Source organism: Agelaius phoeniceus, chromosome 6 (assembly GCF_051311805.1).
Source record: "Agelaius phoeniceus isolate bAgePho1 chromosome 6, bAgePho1.hap1, whole genome shotgun sequence".
NCBI lineage: Eukaryota > Metazoa > Chordata > Aves > Passeriformes > Icteridae > Agelaius > Agelaius phoeniceus.
Window position 1 is genome coordinate 60157943 of NC_135270.1, and position 25443 is coordinate 60183385.

General features: G+C 43.7%; 1 long non-coding RNA gene across 3 annotated transcripts in view; it reads left to right on the plus strand.

Annotated features, from left to right (window-relative positions):
* Window positions 1-25443, plus strand: part of LOC143694251 (uncharacterized) — a 102104-nt gene that overhangs the window by 20973 nt on the left and 55688 nt on the right. For all 3 annotated transcript variants that reach the window (XR_013182598.1, XR_013182599.1, XR_013182600.1), the window contains exons 3-4: window positions 21385-21479; window positions 24264-24418. This is a non-coding gene — a long non-coding RNA (uncharacterized LOC143694251). The remainder of the gene's footprint in view (window positions 1-21384; window positions 21480-24263; window positions 24419-25443) is intronic.

Here is a 25443-nt window from a genome sequence, read left to right on the forward strand (position 1 = left end):
TTTTTTGACTAACCTGGCTTGAAAAGCTGGACACAGCACAATCTCCTTTGGCACTATTTCACCAGCTTTCACTATTACTGCTTAAGGGCTCCAGTGGCATTGGAAGTCCTGCTCCACAAAGCAAAAGGTAAATTTATGCTGAGAAACTGTTTCCTAAATAACTTGGGATTTGGATAGGCTGAACAGACAACCAAAAGCAAGTGTGTTATCCCCATTCTACACAGGGAAAGCTGCACCTTGGAGGGATTAAACAAGTTCTTCAAAACTCAGAAGCAGGATCAGGACTTGAACTTTTGTGACTTTGCTGCCCAGTCCCATCTTAACTGCGAGTCTCGCTCCCTCCTGAGATAAGGAATGCTCAGGGTAAGATTAGGCTCAGACTGGGAAGCAGACCCAATGCTGAGGCGTCTGGCAAGATGTTCTTGTGAATTTTTAATCGTTGGACATGTGTGTAAGGCAATGACCTGAGGAATTCTTCCCTACATTTTGGAAACTGCTGTAGCTTTGCAGCTCTTGGAATGAGTCTTGAGTGAAAAATCTGCTCTGCTGCATGTTCTCTACCATGTTCCCTCTAGATAAAGCTTTGAATCTGTGAACTCATTGGCTGTTATTCCAGGAATTTCTCCTTGGAACCAACTGACAGTATCCCTAATATTTGGCTAGAAAAAAAAAGTCTTCCCTGGGAAAGACTAAAATGGCGCAATCTGATTTCAAATTGATTGTTGCCTGTTCCTGTGTTGTACAAATTCATGTACATATCCTCTGTGATTTTAATACCAGGGAAGAAAGTCAACATTTAGCTAGTCCCTTACAAAATAACTTTGAATCTTTAGCAGCTTGAAGATAAAAATTTCTTTCTTTTTTTTTTTTTTAATCTTGTTCATAGGTATTGGTTTCTTCTTAGAACCACCAGTGTGAGTTTAATTCCAGGGAACAAGAACTATGCTTAGTTGTTTAAAAAGCACATAAAATGAAAGCGGGAGCAAATGGAGAGCTTTTCTTTTCTCTTAAAGGAAAGGCAGGACAGGTAAGAAAAGCTGCAGTTAAAGGTAATTCCTATTTTTTCCTATGAAATTGGTCTAGATCCACATTGTATAGCCTTTCCTCCTGTTCTTTCATTCACCTCAGACTTGAAATGTTTTTTAAGGTCTGGCCAGCGGGAGGTGAAGTCCATATTTCTATACAAGGATTTTTACTTTGATTGGTATGTCTTTAGGGCTCTGCTGCTGATATAGAAAGAAAAGTCAAATTTTTGTGCATTGCAGTATGTAAATTCTTGCTCTGTAGTCAGCTGGCACATACAAAACAAATGTCTGATGGTTTCTGTGGTTTTACTTTGCCCCTTGGGACAAGTCAGGAGCTGGGCCTGGCTGTCAAAACTTTAAAATTGTGTCCAACTGTGAAACTGGGGGGAGAAATAACTTGGAAAATTTAGGAGCTGGTCTGTTGAAAGTCAGCTACAAAAGAGAAAGTTTTTAAAAAAGGAGGAGAATTTTCCATTGACTGTATAAGCTATAACTGTAGATTTAACCCCTTCTTTTGGAACGGTGGGAGTTGTTTCATCTTCCACTCAGTGATGGAGACTTGAGAGACAGCAACTACCCAAGGTTGGACCAGGAAAATAAATCAACAATGATTAATAGCCCAGAATGATTTTCATGAGCTGTTTGGCAGGGAGGGAGCCTCAATTGGGTGTTGATTCACCAGCAGGACCTGGAGACCCCTCATGGGAATGGAGCCACTAAGGGAAGGAATCTCCCAGCCCAGCTCTCCCCTCCATTTCCATTTTGTGACTGGACCAGTTACTCAACTCCTTGGAGGGGTTCTTGGAGTGTCCTGTGCTGGGCCAGGAGCTGGACTTGATTGTCACCGTGATATTTTCTGAAAAATCCCTTCGCCAGGATTTCTTCTCGTGGGAAGATGAGAGGCCTCAGCTTCTCCATGTTTTGCTGCTTTGGAATGTGATGTGGAGGATTGTTTACCCAGCATGTGAATTGTTTTAACTTAATGACCAATCCCAGTCCAGCTGTATCGGGACTCTGGTCAGTCATGGGTTTTTATTATTCATTCTTTTCTAGCCTTCTGATGTATCCTTTCTTTTTATATAGTATAGTTTTAGTATATAATATAATATAATATAATATAATATATAATGAAATAATAAATCAGCCTTCTGAGAACTTGGAGTCAAATCTCATCTCTCACCTCGTCCTGGGGACCTCACAACACCACACTTGATGATCCTTGTGGGTCCCTTCCAACCTAGGATATTCTCTGATTCTGTGATGATGACATAATCCAGCTGCTGTGGCTTTGAAGGGCAGAAATGTTCTGCATCCAGTGGCCAACTGATGTGATCCTAATGGTAAATGGAATGCAAGGAAAGGGGTTGGACTTGGGTGGCCTGACTGTCACCTGGAAACTTCAGATTTTCTTACCCTTGGGTGGAATTAGACCTGATTTCCACAAGGAAGGGGCAGACAGAGGTGCTCATGTGTAAAACTCCACACATATGTTCCAATCCTTGTGCAGCACCAGGGAAAACGTGGCTTTGTAGGACTTTTATTCCATGGAAAATACTGCAACGTGCACTTGGCATTTGGTTTAATAATGAAAACAACATTTTATGCCACAGTGGTGCCAATTCCACAGTTGACTGCGTGGTCATTTAACAAATCTTTCACGAGCAGGGGATCTCTGTGATAAAACTCTCCCTTTTCTCTCTCCTTTTGCTGATGTTTTAACAATGAGACAAACTGGACAATCAGTTCACATGAACTTAAAATCACTTAAAAGCCATTGTTGGAATGGATCAACTGCTTCCCAAGCCATGACAGCAAAAAGTTTCCCAGTTAGTCCAGAGAACATTTTGGGGTGGGTTTGTTTGTTTGTTTCAGGTTTGTTCTTTGGTTGTTTTGTTTGGGGGTTTTTTTTTGGTTTTGGTTTTTTTTTTTTTTTTTTGCTGTCATTTCTGTCCTGTTAATTTGAGCAGAAACTGTAATTAGATGTAAGTGGTCTTGTTCCCACAGAAATGAATGGCAGCATCTGGAGAGAGACAACCGTTCCAAATGCTTTTGGCTACCAGCTCCCCACAAGTCACCAGGATGGAGCAAGGGCCGGAATCCAGACTTCTGTCGGCCTAATTTTGTATCTGTGGAAGCACAACACTAAATCCAATATTCAAATGCCTGGCTGTGATGGGTGGAGGAGAGAGCACATTCCAGACTTTCATGTTGCCTGCTCCTCCTGGGAGGGCCAATCCCTGCTGTGTCTCTGGGTGGGACTGGATGACCACAGCTCGGAAAAGGAGGGATGCTGGGCAAAGATTCCTGGTGTGGTTTTTAAACTTCTTTTTTTTTCCTTTTCCACCCTTTTCCTTTTCCATTTCATGATCCATTTTGACAGTAACCGGGCTGTGCCTCCCCAGACAGGAGCAGGGCTGTGTTTGTGAGCAGTAATTGAGCTAAAAGATGTTTTGTGTCAGAGCTGAGCTGGTTTCTGCCTCTGCGGAAGGGGCGGCTCTGCTCCGAGGTGCGGTCGCTCTGCCTGGGAGCTCGGGGGCTCTACAAGGTCACACAGCTCCTTATCACCCCCAAAATGCACCTTCTGTGGATGTTTATCACCACCACCACCAGGGCGCTGCATTTTTATCAAGCCTTCTGTCCCCTGAAGGAGAATCACACCTGAAGCTGATAGTGCTCTCTGGGAGTAAACATTTCCATCCAGCCTTCCTGGTTAATTGAAATGGTATAAAATTCCTTTCCTTCCTTCAGTTTTTTAGACTTCTCTTCCTCGTTGTGGTCAGGAGGAACTTGCAACCTTGCAGAAGCTTTTTCCTCTCTGGCCTTGTCCTATTTGGCATTGCAGCCTCACTCACTTGATATTTTGTGTGGGGTCTACAGCTTCAGGACAAACATTTTGGCACTTTTCAGTGCCTTTTATTAAACTTTTATTAAATTTTCATTAAACTTTTTCACCGTGCAAAGCCAATTCTCTTGTTTTACCTCGCTAACCCTGATAAAAATGGAGACTCCTCTCTACTTGCTGCTGCTCTCCAGGGCTGTGTCTTGTTGCTTTAAAATATGCAAAAGGAGGGGGAAGGAATTTAGACTAAAATTTTTTAGAGCTGCCTGGAAGATTTACAGGAACGGTTCCCATGAGTCTAATGGGACTTGTGTCTCTAAACCCTTTCAAAACTCTCAAATCTCTGACTTCTGCTGTTGTGAAGACATCAATGATGGCCCAATAAATGAGGGGAATTGAGATTTACAGCTGAAGGGTTGTATCAAACTTAGTGTTGCATATAAAAGCAAATACAGTGTTTCTTCCCCAAAGCCAGGGTGCTTACCCTGAGTACAGAATGAAAGTCTGAGCATTTACAAGTAAATCTGTTATTCAGCATGGGAATTAAATTAAATTATTCATCCTTTAAGAAATTTAGGAATGTCAGACTCTTCCTTCCTTGATAATTTCAGTAAAGCTGTGGTAAGGAAACTTCAGACTTGTGACATGGCTGAGGTTCAGTGACATGTTTTCTCTCTACATTGGACTGTTTACATAAAATTATTATTTTGCACTCACAAATAGTTACATCCTGTGGACAGCACTTCATATTGTTGGATTTAGAGGACAACCACAGAATGGCAGAAACATTTGAGTTGGGAAAGACCTCCAAGATCATCCAAACCAACCTTTGGCCCCAGTCACCACCTTGGCAACCAGCCCAGGGCACTGAGTGCCACATCCAGTCATTCCTTGGACACCTCTGGGGTGGTGACTCCAGCACCCCCTGGGCAGCCCATTCCAGTGCTTTACAGCCAATAATAATGATAATAATGACAATAATGATAATAATAATAATAATCTTTCTATTGCAAAGTAGTTTTATTCCTGGATATCCCTGCAACCACTAGAAATTTTTTTGTTTACTGTTAGAACTTGTCCTTTTTTTTTCTCTTTGTCAAGGCCATGCTGGTAGTTCCCAGTTCTCACAGAACATTAAATTTTTATGTTTAATTTTATTACTTTATCTTCTGGTTGTTCACAAGGACAAATGCCTGTGGAGAGGCCACCCCAGAAATGCCTGACTGGCCTTTCTTCAGTCCCACTCAGCATTTGCATTCTGCTGCTACAGTTTGGATTTCATCAAGCTCACTTTATTTGGCTGTCCCTGTGTTCCAGTTTGGTGCTTTTCTAAGGCAGTCTGAAGATGCCTGATCTTGATTTAATGATCCACCAGAATCCATGGTCACATACAGGAGGAAGAGTATTCATTGATTTATTGGTTGTTAGGAGACTAAGAGCATATTTTTGAATTTTCCCCTTGTATAAGTGTCATTGCCATGGGGATCTGAGCTACCTGAATTGTTACCTTTTGTTTTGGATGAGCTGCACAAGTTTAGCCCAACTCTGGCCTGTCTCACTTCTTCTGGCACCCTGTTCTGGTGTAGGCTGGTTGTGAAGTGCAGGAGAAGACATTTGGTGATGATAATTTAGACTATAATTGAGACTACGAGAGCAGAGAGGTGTTCTAGGTGAACCTAATTATTGATTTATACGGTGTTGTGAACCCTGCCCAGCCCAGGACAGCTCTTAGTCCTGTTTAGCTGTCCCCTCGTGTCGTGGCTGTGACACAGCAGGCAGGAGGGAGGCAGGAGAACACCAGGAGGCAGAAATATCTCCACTCATTCCCAGCTGGGGACTGTACTCCTGACAAAATCCCTTCCCTCAGCGTGTAGCAGAGATGGGTAGCAGCAAAGGTGCTGCTGATGACTGAAGAATTGAAGAGACCTCCTGGGTCAGAGCTTCAGGTCACCTCGTGACCCACACAGTGATGAAGTGCCACTCTTAAACAGATCAAGGTCCATTTTAATCCTGGCTGGGGTTTGTTTTCTTGGGAAGAGGGAGCACTGTCCTGCTAGTCCACTCATCCAGGCAGCTCCGTGCCCTCTGTGATCTCCCACATTGAAACCTCCCTCTAATTCCCAGTCTAAATAAGATCAAGGTTCTCTTATGCTCGTGTGCATTTCTGTCCTTTGGCATCAGTAATTTCTCCCTGTAGGCATTAAAGCTTCACATTTACTTACAGCAGATCTATCCCCTCCCAGCCTCGTTTTGTTGAATTATTGTTTATGTGCCCCATCAATCCCTGGGACAAAGCACCATCCACCTCTCAAATGTCAGAACCCAGGACATCCCTCTGGCTGCCCTGGAGGGCTCCAGCCCCTGCCAGGGGGCTCAGAGACCTTGCCATGAAGCCAAAGACACCTGCACCTTTGATTTTAACCCATGGAGAACATTACCAACTTTAGGTGAAGATTTAAAAGCCACGAGAGTTCAAGTACATTGATAGTTAGTTTGTCACAGGGTAGAAAAGTAGAATTTTGGGGTTTTTAGAATGGGGGTTCAGAAGCCAAGATGGAGGGATGTGGGTGTGCCTTGTCCTTCTTCTTTCTTCTTCTTGGCCTCCATCTTCTGGGTGATGGTGGCACTTTTGGATTGGTTTAGAGTAGAAACCACTGTCTAACATAGGTGATAGGTATTGGGAAATTACTGTAAATAAAGTACACGTAGCTTTTAGTATAAAAAGGTAACAGCACCCCAAGGGCAGTCAGTGTGCCACAGACAGACTTGCTGGACAGACCTCAGCAAGTCAGAAAAAGAATGTTATAGATAACAGAAAATGAGCAACCTTGAAAACCACAGCCAAAGAATCCTGACTCCTCTTTCGATCTCGGAGCTGAGAAAAAAACACTTTCTGCGACCTCGAAGTCATCTCAGCCACAAAGACTCCAAGATCAAAGAGCTGTTGGCTATCTGAGGCTGCTTTAATAGGCAGTCATTTAGCTTTGCTCTCCACCAGCTCGTGCATTATTCCCTGAACAAAGCCACTTTGGTCTGTGGAGAGTCCAGAGCTGGGCTCAATGTCAGAGTGACATCCAGTGGAAGAGCAGTGGAGCATCTCCAGAACACCCACCTGGCAACATCTCCCCTGTCATTGCTTTAAATTCATCTTCTCCTTGCTCCACTGAGCAGGGCACAAACTTGCCGAGGTCGAGGTGTGATGAGTGAGATGGGTTTTGTTGTTCTTAGACCTGTCAATACTCTTCAGCTTCCTTACAACCACAGGCTGACTCCTGTGACACCTGGGACTTTCACCTGTCATCCTTCTGAAAGCAACACGCTCCTGATGTCCTGAAATGGCACTCCCAGGAAATCAGGAGTTGATCTGATGGGAGCACTGGGCTCTCAGGGCCAGCTGCTCAGCTCTAAGTATCATCTGCACTGACTGGAAGCAGCTCTGATGATCCACACTGACTGCTCACACCAGACAAACCCCCTTTTTTCAGTTCTCTGCAAAGAGAGCAGTGACTTTGGCTGATCTGGAAACAGAACAAAATGGATTAATAGAATATATCATAACTATAATAAATCATAACTATAATAAATCATAACATAAAAGAAGACAGAACCCTATAATTTGGCCACTTAATATTTAACTTCAAGTGGGAAGGGGTGGGGGCAAGCAAGAGATGATTTGGGACTTTTTCTGCCCATATTAAGTATGTGGTAGGCAAAATGAAAACGTTCCAAATTCCACGTGGTTTCCACATGGAATTTTTTTCTTTTTTCTTCCCATGAGCCACCAGCAACCCTACTTGCAGGGTTTGATCACCAGGACATTTCACCCCCTGGGCTGTAATGACTCCTGATGGTGGGCAGGCAGCAGGGGCTGCTTTAATCCCACAGCAAGCAGAAGGAGAAATTTCAATTATTGACCCATTAATTGTGATGAGTTTTTATCATCATCATCATCATCATCATAATTTTAATTCTCCAGTGTAGGTGTTGAGCTTGTGGATTCTGGAGGACTTTGGGGATCCTGGGAGAGCCTTTGGCCAGGAGGGTTTTCCCCAGCTCCTCCAGATGTCTTAGAGGCAAACACAAGAAGAGCTTGGTTCACTGGGGCAAGCACCAAGTGTTTAAGGTAATTTGAAATCCTTTATCTGTCAGTGCTCTTGACAGCAATCAAGCACAATAGAAAATAAATAAATAAATAGGAATCCTGTAGCCATGGAAGCACACTTTAGATCAGATTTCTATTTGCATGCTTCATACATATACATAAAACATATTTCATGTACCAAGTTAAATAATGCACAATGCTTAAACTATTCTTACTTTTTATCCTTTGGTTATTGTAATTACAAGTAATTTTGTGAAGGATTTTCTATTTTTAAGAAATCACACTTTTGTACTTGATCCAGCTAACAGGATTTTCTTACATTACTTCATAAAGAGACCATCTTTAAACTTCTAATGTTATTTCTTATTCATTAGTACATATGCCTGTAGGGTATGTTCATAAATGGGTTAAAGTTACAAAGTTATGCTTATAAAAGCTCATGGTAATTTGGAGTATCAGGAGGATTTATTAATTTTGAAATCTTAAAAGAGCAAAAGCTAAAATGAGATTGGATTAAGTATATTCTTGCATGCAGTTATTCTAAACACCCTTAAGGACCGCAGACTAACTTACAGAGGACATTATGCAAATATGAATATATCTCTAAGTGCCTCATAGGCTTGCTGATGTAATATTTTACATGGTTAGTTAAGTACATCAAGTAAAAGGTTTGACCTTGATATACTGTAAAAGGTACTTATCCCACAACACCCAATTGTTTTCGGTGCCATTGTCAAACGCATCCCTCCAACGTGCAAACAATTTTGTGCACAAATCTCATTAAATGTAGCTCCAGCAGCCAAACAGCAGCTGTCCACACCACCCCAGCTCTTCAGAAGACCAAAGAGCTGCTTCATAATTTATCTTTATCAAAATGCTGTTTGCATTTATCAACAGCACCAGGCTGTACTTATGTAGTGAGAAGACAATTTCTTGGGAGGACACATAGAGTTTCCAGGCTTTATTGCTGGCACCTGTTCCCATTACACAGTTCAGTTTTATTTTTTTGAGGACACATAGAAGGTGGAGGACTACGATGCCCTGAAGTCAAATTATGTTTTGGGAAAGGAAAACAAGCTCCAGGTTCGACTTGAGCTTGGAATTTCTGCAAATTCTTGGCTTTACTTGCCTCTTTGATTATGCAGAAATAAGCTTGACTATATGGACTCAAATGTTGTATTTTCCTGTGTCTTCACTCTTCTCTCTCCTACCCCATTCCATGCATATATATATATATATATATATACATGCTTGTATGTGTGTATGTATATTTATATCCACATATATTTATATCCACATATATTTATATTCCATTGAGGTGGTAATGAAACAGAACAGAAAAATTGATTGCTAAATGTTGTGTGTTATCTTTTCTCTGTGTGTGTATCTGAAGGGAAGATTGGCTGATGTGGCACCTGCAGATTACTTTAGGGTAAATCCTTGTTTGTTCTATTTAGCATTTCTGTGATTATCACTGAACTGGAGGGAGAGACTCTGTAGATGGATGGGGTGGGTGTGGATTCCTTACATTAATCAGATGGAAAAAACAGATATCCAGTCTTGCACACCAAGACATCCACCCCCTTCTAAAGCCTGCCTCATATCAAGAACTTCCTGTGGGGCTCAAGCAGCAAAGTGTATAATCTCTCTCAAGTCCCTCCAGAGTGACCAAAGTGCTCAAAAAATATTTCTGGTTTATTATGCTGGACTGTAAATACCCAATTGGGATTGCCTTTCCTGGGTGGTGCTTTGACAGTGACCAAATACTTGTGTTTATAACCCAAAAAATGAATTAAATTATGCAATTTTGTCAGGGTGATGTTGATGGTGTGAGATATCACACTCCAGGTTGTGTTCTTCCATTAGGTCTGTCTTAGGAGAATGATTAATTAGCTGTAAAGTACTACTGAGAAGATTTCATTAGCATTTTCCAGCTGCCTGGGATAACTTGACCTGCTGGATGTGGCATAGAAAGAAATTTTATTGCAGAAAAAACCCCAGAATATCCCTGTGTGAATAACAGTTATTTCTGTGTCAGCCAGCCATGTTGTGGTTTTTCTCAGTGGGGAAAAAAAAACATGGGAAAACCAATGGTTTCCATTTCAGTTCAATGTCTCTTAGCCCTTCTGTATAGGAGGATGTTATTTTCCAATGTGAGAATGTACTTTGTGGTGAAATATTAGCTCTCAGATTTGTTATGTTTGGGCTCTCTTCTTTTGGAGTTTATGTCTTGTGAGATGAGGAGAGCTTGGAAGCAAGATGGAGTTTGGGGAATTTTATTCCTCTCTGAGCCTTATCTGTGAGGAAGCCTGTGATGGATATGTGTCATCAAATAAATCATCCTTTCCTGGAATTTAAAACAAACTCATTTCCATTCTACAAAAACACACCCAGGAGTGTGTGTTAGTAGGTCCTCAGCAGAGCATAAATGGAATAGGATTCCCAAATATTAATATCCTTTTCCTTGCCTCTCTCCCTTCTTCAAACCAATATTTCTGTGTAATTCTGGATATCCATTTCTCCCTTTGGCTGTATCTAACAGAACAAGGCTGTTTGCTACAGGAAAATGAAAAAACAAGGTTTGCTTAGAAAGTATAATTGCTACAAAGGGTGATTTTACCAAACACAGAGTTTACCACTGGGATCTGTGAGGATGAGATGCCTCTGAACAGAAGGTTCCATCTCTGCAGGAGTGGATGTTAATAAGGAGAGGGACTGATCTTTAACAAAGTCTGGCACTTGAGGTAATGTACCCCACACGTTGTAATTTAGGACCTGCTCCACAGAAGTGAGGTATTTGGGTAAACAGTTGGGTGCCTCATGAATTTACAAACACAATTAAACAGATTAGGTGAGGTTGGTAACATGCTAGAAATATTTGTTGGTTCCCCCTGGCATCTGTCTGCAACCTTGCTCTCTGAGGAACCTGACTATGTCTCAGTTCTGTGTGGTGTTTGAAGGAATGGCTCTTCTTGAGATGAGTTAATTAACAAAGTTCTTAGCCATGCTTTTTTTCTCTTAATCTCAATGTACTTTTTTGTATGAGCCCACTACATTTATCCTTTTTATCCACTCAAACCTCATAAACAACAACAACAAAGTCATTAATACATCACAGTGCACATCCACAAAACCTGTGTAGAAGCACATGCAGTGCTTCTGAAGCACATGAAGCAGCAAGTGCTGCTCCTCCATCCAAATCTGACTAATTTTAAATGCAGATAGGGGGGAAAAAATATCACTGGAAAGATAAGTTATCGGTCTACTGAAGATAGCTTTCCTTTTCTTTATGTTTTTTTTTCCCCCACAGTGCTGAGTGTGTGTGCACATGAGCTATAAAAATCCGACCGAAGCAAAATGTAGATTTCTTACCTTGAGAATAAGCAGAACACAGTTCCTTAGGATCCTACAGATTTGTGTCAGGGGTTTCCACACACATCCCCTTTTCTCACTTTGGAAGTGATTGGCCAGAGAGAGGTCTTTGTTTTGAACTGAAGTGGAAAAATGCAGAGGGGAAGAATGAGGTTCTGAAAGGCACTGAGGGGCTGGAGCATGTCCAGGGAAGGGAATGGAGATGGAGAAGGGTCTGGAGCACCAGGAGAGGCTGAGAGATCTGGGAAGGGGCTGAGCCTGGAGAAAAGGAGGCTCAGGGGGGACCCTGTGGCTCTGCACAGCTCCTGACAGGAGGGGACAGCCAGGGTGTCAGGCTCTGCTCCAGGGAACAGAGACAGAAGGAGAGGGAGCTGCTTCAAGTTGCACCAGGACAGGTTTAGACTGGATATCAGGGAAAAATTTCTTCTCTGAAATGAATGTCCAGCTCTGTCACCACCTGTCCAGGGCAGTGATGGGGTCACCATCCCTTAGAGTTCAAAAATGTGTGGATGTGGCACTTGAGGCCATGGTTTAGAGATGGTTTGGCAGAGCTGGAGGAATGGTTGGACTCAACCTCAGAGGGCTTTTCCAGTCTTAATGGCTCTGTGGTTCTCCATGTCAGAGAGGGCTGGGGCAGATTAACCCCAGCTGCACCCAGGCAGTAGGAGAGCACAGTGTCTGTGTGTCAGGCAGACATTTACACCTGGGCCAGTCACCTGTGTCACGGTGAGGAGAAAAGGCGCTTCAGGGCATCACTTGATTGACTAGACTTTGATAGTTGCTGTAAGAAAAAGTGAATTTCACTCTCTGCTCCACTCATTTTCCTGGCTGGATCTTCAGTGGTTTGAGAGAGAACCCTGAATGCTCAGCTTAGATGTACCCATGCTCACAGGGCAGATGAAATATATCTCTGTAATCTAATCTTTGAGCCCTAACCTTATATATTTATGGTGTTTCAATGTATTTATGGTACTTTAATGTGGTGTGAAGGTCTTAACTTTTTAAACTCATATAATTCTTTTTTTTTTAAATTAAACTGCAAATATATATTGGAATTTAAGCATTAGTTTCAAACTGAAGAACCAAAACATTTAGTTTGCAAAGTATGATCAAAACATTTTGCATTGCCTTAAATTGCAGTTTGAGCACAGTTTTTCATGAAAGTTGTGTTGTGCACAAACAGCCTCTGCCTCTGCTCACTTCTTCTGTTTCCAAGGTCAATGTCTGCAAATGTTTCTCCCTTTTCTGTCTCTTATTCCCATTTTCCAGCCTCAAGTCCTCTTTTGACCGTGTCCAAGTTAATAAGCTCTAATGAGAAATGTGTTCTGCACCAAACCTGGCTTAGGCTGCATCCAGAATCCTTCTACACCAACCTATATAGACATACACGGTAATTTCATTTTTCTTGAATCAGCCTCAAAAATTCCTCCATGTCTCCTGCCTGTGGTTTTGCTGCAACAGGCAATCTGCTGTGTGCAGGAGTGGGGTTGTTGCCTCTTTCTTGGATAAGAGAAAAACCCTGGTGGTTGCACAACAGCTCATCTGTGACGTCCGTGCAGGACACGGCGAGCTGGTCGGAAGAACTGGCAGGTGTAGGAGTGATATGAAGGTGCAGCTGAAATTTAATTTCCTCCAGAACCATGCTCCACAAGCTGTGCAAACTTCCCTTGGCTAAATAAACACACTTAAAGACAAAGATTTCCCATTTTCCTAGAAATACTCGTGGTAACAACTGCCTGCGCCTTCTCTCCTGGAGCCTTAACAAACAGTCTGCACATTTGCATTTTCTCTAATGGTCTCAGCAGTAAACTTCCTTCCAAAAAGAGGGGAAAAAAGGAAATCTTGAGTTCCCTGAATGCAGAAAGAAATTACACATTCTGTCTCTGTCTCTCGTACATAGAGATACACAATTTAGTACTTTACATCTTCAAAGAGCTTGCTCAAATAGGGACTAAATTGTGTTTGTAAACTCTCGCTTTGGGAGACAAGTTCAAATGGGGCTTAACTCCCAAATGGAATGTTGATGGTCTCAGTCAAGTTCCTAGTGGACATTTGCCACAAAAGCACAGCATTCTTAGCTTGTATTGATAACAATTAGTATTATTGCTCTGTGATCAGCACAGCCCCCTTCAAAGACGTTCTGGGCGATGGAACACAGAATTAAAGCCCTGCCCTGCCTCAAAATGTGAACAGAAAAAAAAAAAATAATGATAGGGAGAAATTGTCTGCTCCTCTTTCTGTTTTGCAAAGGAGAATTCAGGAGCTGCAGCCCACAAATACAGCTAAACTGATGGTTACTGCTGTCCCAGTTCAGCACCTATTTTGCTAAATTTAAGGTAAAATTACCAAGTGGTGTGGCCGTGCTCCTAGGGGCACCAGCATCAAAGGCAGGGACAGAGCCCAGCCCTCACCAGCCCTTAGAAATTGTGTTAACTGGAAGGTTCCCCTTCCTCTCCAAATGGAGTTTAATGAATATAACACACTTCAATAGGTGTATTCATAAGAAGTTACCCATTATGGATGTAATGCATGAGTTTTTCTCTCTTGGAAATCGGTTACTCTTACTGGCCATTTCCTGGTCAGGTTTTGATGAGTCCCTTTCAGGCACAGCTCCCATTGAAATAGGTTTGCCTGAATGAGGACTTAAGGAACAACTGAATAAAGACCTCTATAATTGCTCTATAATGATTAAATGGTTCCCATGAGCAAGGCAGTTGAGAAAGACGTGCTTTCACTTAGCAACATTCGTGCTGCCAAAATGAAATAGCCACATCCACTGCAGGCAGAGCTGAATTCATTGCTGCTGCTGCTGTGCTTGTGGCAGAGCAGAGACTGGACAGGAGCAGGCCAGGAGAGGCAGACCCTGTGCAAACACACTGTACATGGCAGTCCAGGTGTCTCAGGGTTCCAGTCCAGCTTCCCTCTGTGCTGCTGATGTGTCCATTTGGAACAGGTTCATTACTTTGCCTGAATTTTGCCCCCTTTGTTATGCTCTTGAAATGGTGTTTTGGGTAAAGGATGTCAGTGCTGTGGTCACAGACATGTTTTATGAAAAATCCTTTCCTTAGGATTTTTTCTCCTGAGAAGCTGAGAGACCTCAAGAACAAAATGTAACCAATGGTTATCTGCTGCTGTGGAATGGAACAGGGGATCTGTGATTGGTCTCATGTGGTTGTTTCTAATTAATGGCCAATCACAGTCCAGCTGTCTGAACAGTTTTGGTCAGTCACAAGCCTTTGTTACCATTCCTTTTCTATTCTTAGCCAGCCTTCTGATGAAATCCTTTCTTCTATTCTTTTAGTATAGTTTTAATGTAATATATATCACAAAATAATAAATCAAGCCTTCTAAAACATGGAGTCAACATCCTCGTCTCTTCCCTCATCCTGGGACCCCTGTGAACACCATCACACTGTGGTTGAAGGCAATGCTTCTTGAGAAGGGCTGGGCTGGGGACAAGATATCTCTATCTATGTAGAGATATATAGATGTATATAAATTTTATTTTGAGGTGAGGTGAAAACTGTTCCTGCAGGAATAGCCAATTCTTCAGATCCTGTAAGTTTATCCAAAAATCTCCATAATTTTATTTTTTCAGTCTTGTTCCATTATTTGTTGATTTTTAAATCTCCCTACTATGAGTGAAGACAAGAATTGCATTGAAGTGTTTAATAATGAAAAGGAAGAAGGTGAGAGATGGTGAATATGATCTGTTACAAAGCCCCCGGAGGCCACAGGAACTGAGCAATCTTCTTGGGGGCTCCCAAGAGCATCCTCTTGTCATTGTGAATCTTCCCTGGGATTTTTGGGGCTGTTTGGTGAAGTCTGGAGATTCCCCCAGCTTGTTTTGGAATGCCCAGCCCCACTCTGAGCATCCAGGCCACAGATCAATATCACCCAGTGAAATCTTGCACCCCAGAGAGGGAAATGGCAATGCTCTAAGTCAAACCATCTTTGGAGATTTCCCTTGAAACCAGGGCTGTGTTAAACAATGGAGCCAAATCTCTTGGAAATGAGTTCATAAAAATCAGCTCTGCATTGTCAGCTGTAAAGGGAGAGGAGTGTTTTGTTCCTCAGGGCCTTATTCTAATCTCAGATGCACAGCATGCATTACCATATAGCTTAAAAAAGCAGATATTCCTGAGATGATATGTGGGATTCTGTGCAAACCTCTCACAGAAACCAATATCCTTCAGGAGTTTTTCATGCACTCAAACACTCCCAGGCAGGAGTGGGCCCCTGATAGAGCATTTTTGGCTGAGGGGTAAAAGAGGGGATGAGGAAGTGTCCTCCCAAATTTGCCCTAAACCAGAACAGGAAGCCAGAGAGAAGCTGAGGTGAAGAAGCAGAATATGGCAGAACTGTGAGCAGCCCTTGACTCCTGAGAGGGATGTGTGGTGGGGTGTCTATCCCATGGTAATATCAGTGAGATATCACTGGAATATGAGACTGGAGAGGGTAACGAGTCTTACAGGAGTATTGAGACAGAAATCACATTTTAAAAGGCAATGAGGGTTGGTTTGTTTGTGTGTTTGGTTGTTATTTTTGTTGTTGCTACTGGTGATCTTAGCCTGCAACAAGAGCAGGTCATTTGGGCCATTCAAACCAGAATTAATTGGTGTCAACAGCCAGCTGCTGGAAAGGAGCACCACAAACTCATCCTGAGAGCAGGAGGTGCTGAGCAATCACACAGACACGGGGCCAGAAGGAACTTCAGGAGATGATGAAATCAGTGGACAGACATCTCTTCTGTCCCTACAGCTGATTGTCAAAGCCTTCTCACATGAACAGTCCCACCAGGTGTGCGCACCTGGTGCCTTTGGAAGTCTGAGGAGCAGGGGTCAATGTAGAGCTGTGCTGCAGGATGGGGCTGGGCCAGCTTTGGGGCTGTTTGGCAGCCTGGCCAGCTTTGGGGCTCTTTGGCAGCCTGGCCAGCTTTGGGGCACAGGGCTCTTTGGCAGCCTGGCCAGCTTTGGGGTGCAGAGCTGTTTGGCAGCCTGGCCAGCTTTGGGGCACAGGGCTGTTTGGCAGCCTGGCCAGCTTTGGGGCGCAGGGCTGTTTGGCAGCCTGGCCAGCTTTGGGGCTGTTTGGCAGCCTGGCCAGCTTTGGGGTGCAGGGCTCTTTGGCAGCCTGGCCAGCTTTGGGGTGCAGGGCTGTTTGGCAGCCTGGCCAGCAGTGCTTGCTAACTTTTCTCCAGAAACTGCAGGGTAGGGCTGCCAAGAGGCGCTGGTCTGGCTGGCAGCCCTGGGATGCTGCCTGCCAGGGGAGCTGCTCTCCAGCTGGGCCAGAGCCAAACCTGCCTGTGGAAGCTGGAATGAGGAATCAAAGAATCACAGAATGCTCTGGGTTGGAAGGGACCTTCAAGACCATCCAGTTCCACCCCTCCTGCCAAGGGTAGGGACACCTTCCACTATCCCAGGGTGCTCCAAGCCTCATCCAACCTGGTTTTGGATGCTTCCAGGGATGGGGCAGCCACAGCTCCTCTGGGCAACCTGTTGTGGTGTCTCACCATCCTCAGAGTAAGGAATTTCTTCCTAATTTCTAATCTCACCCTGCCCTCTGTCAGTTTGGAGCCATTCCCCATTGTCCTGTGACTCCATGCCCTTTTCAAAACTCTCTCTCCTGCTTAACAGCCAGGTTTGCAGTGGTTAACTGAAGATGTTGGAGACCATATGGTAGCATTTCTTGTAGGAAAACTTTTGCAAAAACCTGTGTGGAGCTCTGTGAAGACTGTGAGATTTCCCATATCACAGGATGGGGAGAGCTCAAGCCAGTGTGCAGCACCCTTGTTTCTTTGTCTGGGTGGTCAGGCATGGCTTTGTGCACCTGAGAGCTGCTTTGCCTCATTTTCACACTGCTGCTTGGATAGAGGGCTGCTGTCTGAGATGGGAATCACAGAATAATTTTGTTTGGAAAAGGCCTCCAAGATCATTGAGTCCAAATTTTCTTCCAGCACCGCCACACCAGCACTAAGCCACGTCCCCAAATGCCACATCCACACATCATTTAAATTGACTCCACCACTGCCTTGGGCAGCCTTTTCCAGTGCTGACAACCTTTTTCTGTGAAGATATTTTCTCCTTATACCAACCTAAACCTCCCTTGGCACAACCTGAAGCTGTTTGCTCTTGTCCTGCCCCAAGAGAAGAATTTGACCTGATGCTTTCCAAGGTAGCACCTGATTTACAGGTGTGGAGGAACCCTGTGCAGCAGCAGAATGCTCTTCCTGCTCTGTGTTAACCCATATCAGGTTTTTTGGCTTTTAGCAACCACCCTTGAGTGGGACAGGCACCAAACAGAGAGAGGGGTGGCAGCTCCAGATTTGTACCTGAAGGGAAGTTGGCATTTCTTGGGTAACCAAAGTGTGGGAGAAAAAAAATCTCAGTTCAGAGGAGCTGTAGCAGAGCACTGTTGTCCTGATGACACATTGGAGGGTTTAAGATTTTTGGGCATTTCCTTCCCATGTTTTCCTCATCCCGAACAAAATTTCCCACCAGCACATGCTGGGCCTTGGCCAGCTCCTTTGCCTTTCATCTTGGAGCTTTTCTTTAGGGGCACTGGGACAGCTGGGGGGAGAGAAGACAATCCTGGCTGTGGCAGGGAAGTGGCAAGGTCTGGCAGGCACTGGGGCTGAATCCCATCTCTGAGCCTCTTTCCTGGAGCTCTCACACAACCTGGGAGCAGGAAGACACGAGCTCCCCTTCTGCATCCTGGAAGAGACAGAACAGATGCCATTCCTGACCCTTGGGATCTGTCAGGGAGGAAGGAGCAGAGCCAGCTCCAGGACTCATTCCTCTCCTCCAGGCCTGTGAGGTGGATCCAGCCATGGCAGTGTCAGAAGTTGCTGTCAGGTCCAGGAGATGGATCTGGGTGTTTGTCACCTCCAGAGGCAGAAGCTCAGCTTGCCCCACCACAATCATCCATGTGCTATCAGCGTACCTGGGAAGGGTCATGGATATGTCTCCTGACACTGCTCCAAATCCCTCCTTTCCTGCAAGGTTGAACTGGGAATAATCCTCATAACATGGTTTATGCTGTGGTGGCTTCTCAGGTCTTGGCTGAAGTTATTGAGGAAACCTCTCCAATAATCTCTCTGAGACACACTGACCTCCCCAGCCAGCAGTGACCTGCTGTTGTGCTGTGCCCCAGCCAAAACTGGTGTGAGTTTGACCTTTAGATTCTTTCCTGTCCTTCCTGAGCAACTTTGGAGGAAATAAGGGAAAAAAACCCCAATAACAGCAGGGTGGATTTTGATGGGAGCTGGAGTTCTGCTCTTCCCTGAGGATTCAAGCAGCTCTCCAAAGCCATAACTGTGCATTTCTGTGGCTAAACTGAGGTGTGAAAATGCATTTACAGGAGTTGTGCTCTGCCAAGCCCTGACCCAGCCCAACACTTGCAGAAGTGAGGACAAGGACTTGGACAACTCATGTCACTGTCATATTTTCTGGAAAAATCCCTTCACCAGGATTTCTTCTCCTGGGAAGCTGAGAAGCCTCATAGAAAAATGAAACCAATAATTATCTCATTTGCTTCTCCTGTGTTTTGCTGCTCTGGAATGTGGTTGGAGATTGTTTATCCAACATGTGAATTGTTTTAATTTAATGACCAATCATGGTCCAGCTGTGTCAGGACTCTGGAAGAGGTCACCAGTTTTTAATTAGTATCTTGTTAAGCCTTCTGTAAGTATCCTTTATTCTTTAGCATAATTTTAGTATAGCATTCTTTAATATAATATAGATCATAAAATAATAAATTAGCCTTCTAAGAACATGGAGTCAGCTTCTCAATTCCTCCTTCATACCACAACTCAAAACCTATTGAATGCACCTTTGGGCTCCAGCACATCTGTAAAGCCTTGCTGGAGGTAGGAGGGTGCCCAGCACTGAGACTCCAGGGCAGGGATTTCTCAGGAAGAGCTCAAATAATAGGAAAACAATGACCAAAAATCTGCCTGTTCATTGCAGCCTCTCTGGAAACATAAGAGATGCATTTGGGGAGCAAGGACAAAATGAAAGGGGCAGAACAATAAGCTGTTTCAAGCACCTGAGAATATATTTAAAGCAAGAGAAAGAAAAAAGAATTAAATTTCTGAAGCAGCACTTGACTGTATTTTTTTCTGCAGCTGGTTCATGTGTCACCTTCCTTATTGATTTTTTTCCCTTTGCTCTGAAAATATACATTATCTTCCAATCCTTTTTCAGTGAAGTAAATCTAAAATGAAAACAAACTACACATTTGGCCAACCCTGCCTTAAAATTACACATCAAGAACATTTCCAGTGACAAATACTTTCAAGGCAAACAAACTGAAGAGAAATTAAAAAATCTCTGTGGGGCATAAATATGTAATTACACTCACACAGGGAGCATTTTATCAGGTAAACCATCCTACTTTGTTAATTGAAATGCTGCAGCACAAGGTTTTTTGACAAAGGGGCTGAATATGCATGCATATTTTTCACTGCTGCTGTTCCATTTCTGTCTTTCCTTTCCCTGTGTGCTCCAGCGATGGGGTAGTGATCACTCCTGCTTTCTTTGTTCCAATATCCTCATTTCTGCCACCTCCACTTAATTTTGGCAGGGAAAGTTTTCCTTTCACTGGAGGTGCAGGATTGTGGGGGGTTTTGTTGACTTGAAAAAGAAACCAAACCAAACCCCAGAAAACCAGAAATTGAGCGTTTTTTCTTAAATTAAACTCTCCAGAAACAATAAAACGCTGAGAACTGAAAAAGAAAGCAGACAGAATAAAAAGATCTGCAGGAAGTATGTGCAGCTGTGTTGACCCAATCCCACTAAAACAACCTTACCAGGGTGAGGATGAGTTACAGGAGCAAGGCTGGAGTTTGGGACTGAAGAGGTTTGAGGCCCAGAACCCAAGCCTTTGTTACAGGAGCATTTGTCAGTGTTTAGTGGCCACGGGCAGCAGGCAGTGAAATATTTACAGCACAATCCCTTCCAAGAAGCGTGGCTGCTGGCAGGGTGTGCAATTGTCTAAATGCAAGCTGCAGTGCCAGCTGTGGGTTTGCTCACCCATCTGCGAGGGCTCTGCCATGCCAGTTCTCCTGCCCTGAGATGGAAACTGGGAATATCCTCCCTGGGAAGAGGGGCACAGGGTGCCACCAGAGCTTGCTTGGCAGTGGTGACAGCTGTGGCAACACTGAGACTGAGAAGAAGGAGTGCCCAGGCTTCCTTTAAGGAAGGAATCTGGGATGCTGGGATGCCAGCACCTCTGCTCCCTGCAAATGGATGGAGAATGATGTGTTCCCTCTCACAACCCACTGCCTACTTGGGCTTTTCTCTGCATTTTCTCCCCTCTAATGTGCACTACAGAAGATGCCCTGTCACTGTCATATTTTCTGAAAAATCTCATTGCCAAGGATTTTCTCCTGGGAAGCTGAGAAGCCTCAGAAAAAAAGTGAAAACAATAATTATCTGGTTTGCTTCTCCTGTGTTTTGCTGCTTTGGAATGTGGTTTGGACATTGTTACCAACAGGTGTTTGATTGGTTTCATGTGAATTGCTTTTACTTAATGACCAATCAGTGCCAAGCTGTGTCAGGACTCTGGAAGGAGTCATGAGTTTTCATTATTATCTTTTAGCCTTCTCTCTGTATCCTTTCTTTCTTCTTTAGTATAGTTTTATAGTTTTTATAGTTTTATAGCATTCTTTAATATAATATAGATCATAAAATAACAAATTAGCCTTCTAAGAACATAGAGTCAGATTCATCATTTCCTTCCAACAATGGGGGCCTCAGAAAATACCACAGTGCCCCAAATGCACAGCCTTGAGCCACCATCATGTGGGGAAACTCAGAAAGGCTTCAGTGCTTTTTTTCGTGGGTTTTGTTGTGCTCAATTCCCTGCCATATTTCTACAGGAAAAGATGAATGTTTTTTCATCTTCTCCTGGAAGATTGAAATTCCCATCTTTTGTATGTTTTGTATGTTCCATGCTCCCATTCTGCCTGGTGCCATCTCTGCTTCCCTGCATGGATCCTTCTTTTTCACGGTGATGTCCCACAAGTATGATCTTCACTCGATTTCCAGTCCCTTTTCCAGGCTCTGCTGGTTTGTGGGAACAGAAGAAGATTTGCTGACATTTCCAGAGAAGGAGGGCATTTCCATGCCATGCACCTCTCCAGGTCAGTCATGTCAAAAGCCCATGGACACGTAAACCCTTGGAAAACATTCTAAAATGGGCAAAATAAGTTTGAGTGATCTGTTGGTCTGTCTCTGTTTCATTTGCTTGGCTTTACAACATGACAAAAACACTGTGTCCTGCCCCAGGAGTGATGTGATTGAATGTGAGTTGTTTTAAAATTAAACCTCAGTGGCTGAAGACCAAGAAGTTTCCAGCACTCAGAAATCTCCCGTTTTCCCTCTGACCCTGAATCTTGAATAATTCTACACAAGGAGGATCAGGTTTGGTACAGGACACATGAGAAATTTGGTGTGATGTAACAGAATATTTTAGCCACTAGTGTGTCCTTCCCCTTATATTTTTGATTGGGTAGATCCTCCCTTTTTCCTCTCTAGAGGATTCCATGCAGGAATCTCACCAGTCCTCTGCAGGACCTGGGTGGCCACGTGAGTGCCCAGCAGCTGAAATACAGCAGGTGCTGTGAAGACTTTTCAGGTGGAAACTGCAGCACCCAGAGAATTTTATTATCTTGAGAATCAAGCACCTTCTTGGCAGGGATTTTAACCCAGACATCCCAGTCCACACATGGCTCTAGGTTTTGCTATTTTATCCTTGGTCCATTGGTTTTGGCAATAAAATATTTGCTATATTCTTCAATATCCTTGGCTGGCTCGTGTCCCTCCTGACTCACATTCACAGGGACACTTCCCCACCTTTTTCTCCCCCCTCCCTTTGCCTTTTGAGCTGTAGGGTGGTTGTTTGCTCAATAAACAATGTTTGAAGCCGGCAGTCTCCAGGTATCTGTGTTGACTGAAACCACTGGGCTGTGTCAGAGAGAGCAAACAGAGCAGCTTTAGACACTGCCATGGTTCATGTGGAGCCCTCAAACATGGCTGGGGAGGATTCCCTTAGTGACAGATCAGGGCATGCTTGAAGGAGTTTGACACTGCATTACCTTTTGGTTTTATTTCCATTATTTTCCTAAAATACAAGAATAGCTTACCTGTGTTTACATAAAAGGCAAATAAGATACCTCGAATCAATTTGGCTTGGAAAGTTGGTTATTCCAACATTCAGCTCAAATTCTTTACCTGGCATTCTCACAGGAACATCTTTTTTGGGACATTTCAGTATCTCAGAACATTTGCAAAGCAGAGCAGCCCCAGCACCCAGTGCTGAACTGCCAGGGATGGGAATGCAGGGATAAAGGCTCATTGAAGAGTCATTCTCTGGCACTGTGCTTCTGTTCACCATTTTAAAAAACAGCCTGGGGTCACTTTCAGGCTGTGATCTTGTCATGACGGCATCAGACAGCTCGGCCAGAATTTCCAAAGGTTTTGATGATTAATTTTTCCTTGCATTTTGGTTAAAATATTGTGCTCTTGCATTACCTGACTTGGCTTTTTGCTCTTTTTAGTGGGTGAATCTGCTGGTTTCAGCTCCTGCCTTTTCTTCCTCATGTGTTAATGAATAAATCTGGGCTGGTTTTGCTGAGAGCAGTAACACTTGCTCCTGCTGGTGGGTAGGGCATGCCATGAATCCAAACTGGGATGCCAGCTAAAAGTGCACCTGCCCCTGGTGCCTTTAAAATCCCTCAGTGGTTTTATGAACCAGATGATGAGAGCAGGAAAGTGTTTGCCAAACTCAGATTTAGTCTGTGGTGCAGTGGTAGCTGGATGAAGTGCTGAGACACCAGCTGGGTCACGCTGCTGGTGAGGCTGCTGTGACCCTTGTGAAGTGTTACAGCAACACCTCAGAAAATGGAATATTGATTCCCCATTTTTTTTTTTAAATACTGAAATTCCTTTATAAGACATTGTTTTGCCATTTTAATTAGTTTTTAATTTTTTTTCCTTTTGTTTGCATTTGTTACCATAACAGACCACCCAATTATCTTCTTCTTTTACTACCTTGTATGCTGCAGTCCAAAAGCTGATAGAAGCAGCAAGATATGGGAAGATTCCATGGAAAAGGAGGCTGCAGGGAGAATTCCTGTCAGCTGGGCTTTATGGACAAGGCCACAGGCTGGGCAGTGGGCAGAAAGTCCTGACTGTGGAGTTTTGCCATTAAAGCACATGAGGAATAGCCACAGCTGTGGGAGAGCAGAATGGAAAAGCCATTTGTGTGGGCATCACACTGGACTGGTTGGATAAACCCCCATTTCTTCTCCTCTCCAGAACCAGAAAAGATATTTCTTCAGTAGAGGTGCAGAGGGAGCTCAGGAAATCCCCAGACAGCAGCACCTGGGGACGTGGTTTAGGGGTGGCCTTGGCAGAGCTGGGGGAATGGCTGGACTTGGTGATCTTGGAGGTCCTTTCTCAAATTAACAATTCCATGGTCCAGCTGAATCCCAGGAGAGCTGGTCAGCTGGTGATTTGGAGGTCTTTTTCTCACCTTAGCAATGCCATGGTGCAGCTGAATCCCAGGATCAGCCAGCAGCCTGGCACGTGCCCTGCACACCTCAAGGACGCTGCCTCACGGGGTCTTTTTGCTTCCTGCTCTTGCAGAGAAACTTTTCTGCTGAACAATGTAGATAGCAGCTTTGAAGGGAAAACAGACCCCCCAGCCCCTTCACAAACAAATCCAGCCTCACTCTAAACCCATGCATTTCCTTGCCCTGCAGCATCTGTCAAAGAGCTGCTCCAGCACCTCAGTGCTTGGGAGCTGTAACTTCCACCCCCAAACTATTTGGCTTGTTCTGATATATTCTTGTGCTAATGCCAGTTTTCTGCCTGAGCAGGCTTCTTTGCTTTGTTGTGCTCACTTCCATGCCTTATTTCTACAGGGAAAGCAGAATGTTTTTTCATCTTCTCCTGCAAGATTGAAATTCCCATCTCCCTGGCTTCTCTGTACTTGTTGAGATGGGAGGATCCTTCCTGAGTCAGTGACATGGAGAGGATCAGTGATACCCCCCTAACTCCACTGGCTACATCTGGACAGGTAAACCTTAGAACTTCACTTGGCTTTTCCACTCCTACAGGATACTGGAGTGCTGCAGTCACCCTGGTAAGACATATCCCAGTTTTATGGGTCTGGTTTTTGTCAAAAGGGGCCTTGATTAAAGTGGACTTTCTCAAATTAATCTCACATCTGTGACCCTGAGATCATAATTGAGTTTCCATTTGTCTTAAAAGACTTTCAGCTAGCTGGATTTGTATCCTCCCATATTTCTCCCTCCTTTGAAGAAACAGCTTTCCATTTCTCTTTACACTCAGGTAAACATTTGATGCTTCATTGGACTCCTTTTCCTGGGCAAATCCTGGAGTCTCTCTGTGAGGGTGGTTAATGTGATGTGTCAGTGCAAGGAAGTGTCCTTGCTTAGCCATCTCCACAAGGACTTACCTGCCTGAGCTCTGCAATTATGAGACTTTAATTGGCTTTTAATTTGGGAAGATTATATAATATACTTAAATGAAAACCACAGAGGTGTTGTTAATACACAGGTTATGAATTTCAAACAAAATGATAAGTGGCTGAATTGCTTCTGAGCTCACACAGGAAAATTCACATTTTCTTTCCCACGTATTTAATGTGAAATATACCAGAAAGTTCTTAATCAGGAAACTACAAGGGTTTAAAACCTATATTGCAAAAAATACATATTTGTGGCTCTGGAGGTTGTAAACATGCTTTCCATGTCGAGCTGTATGTTGCATTTATGCTGATTTAATCATTCATTAAACATTAGTAAGAGGCCAATTATGCTGTTCAAGAATAAGATGTTTTACGAGGAAATGACAAAAAGATACATGTAATCATTGAAATGCCAGTTTACAATCAGATAGGATGGGAAATAATCCCTTTAGCAAGCTTAAGCTTTTACATATTAATGGCAACATTGGGGAGAGTGGGAAGAGGGCTTTAACAGCCTCACGGCCTCCCGGCCCTGGTGGGGAAGTGAGAGCTCGTGGTGCTCTGGACAGAGATTTAACAACTTTTATTCTGTGCACAGATACCTGGAGACT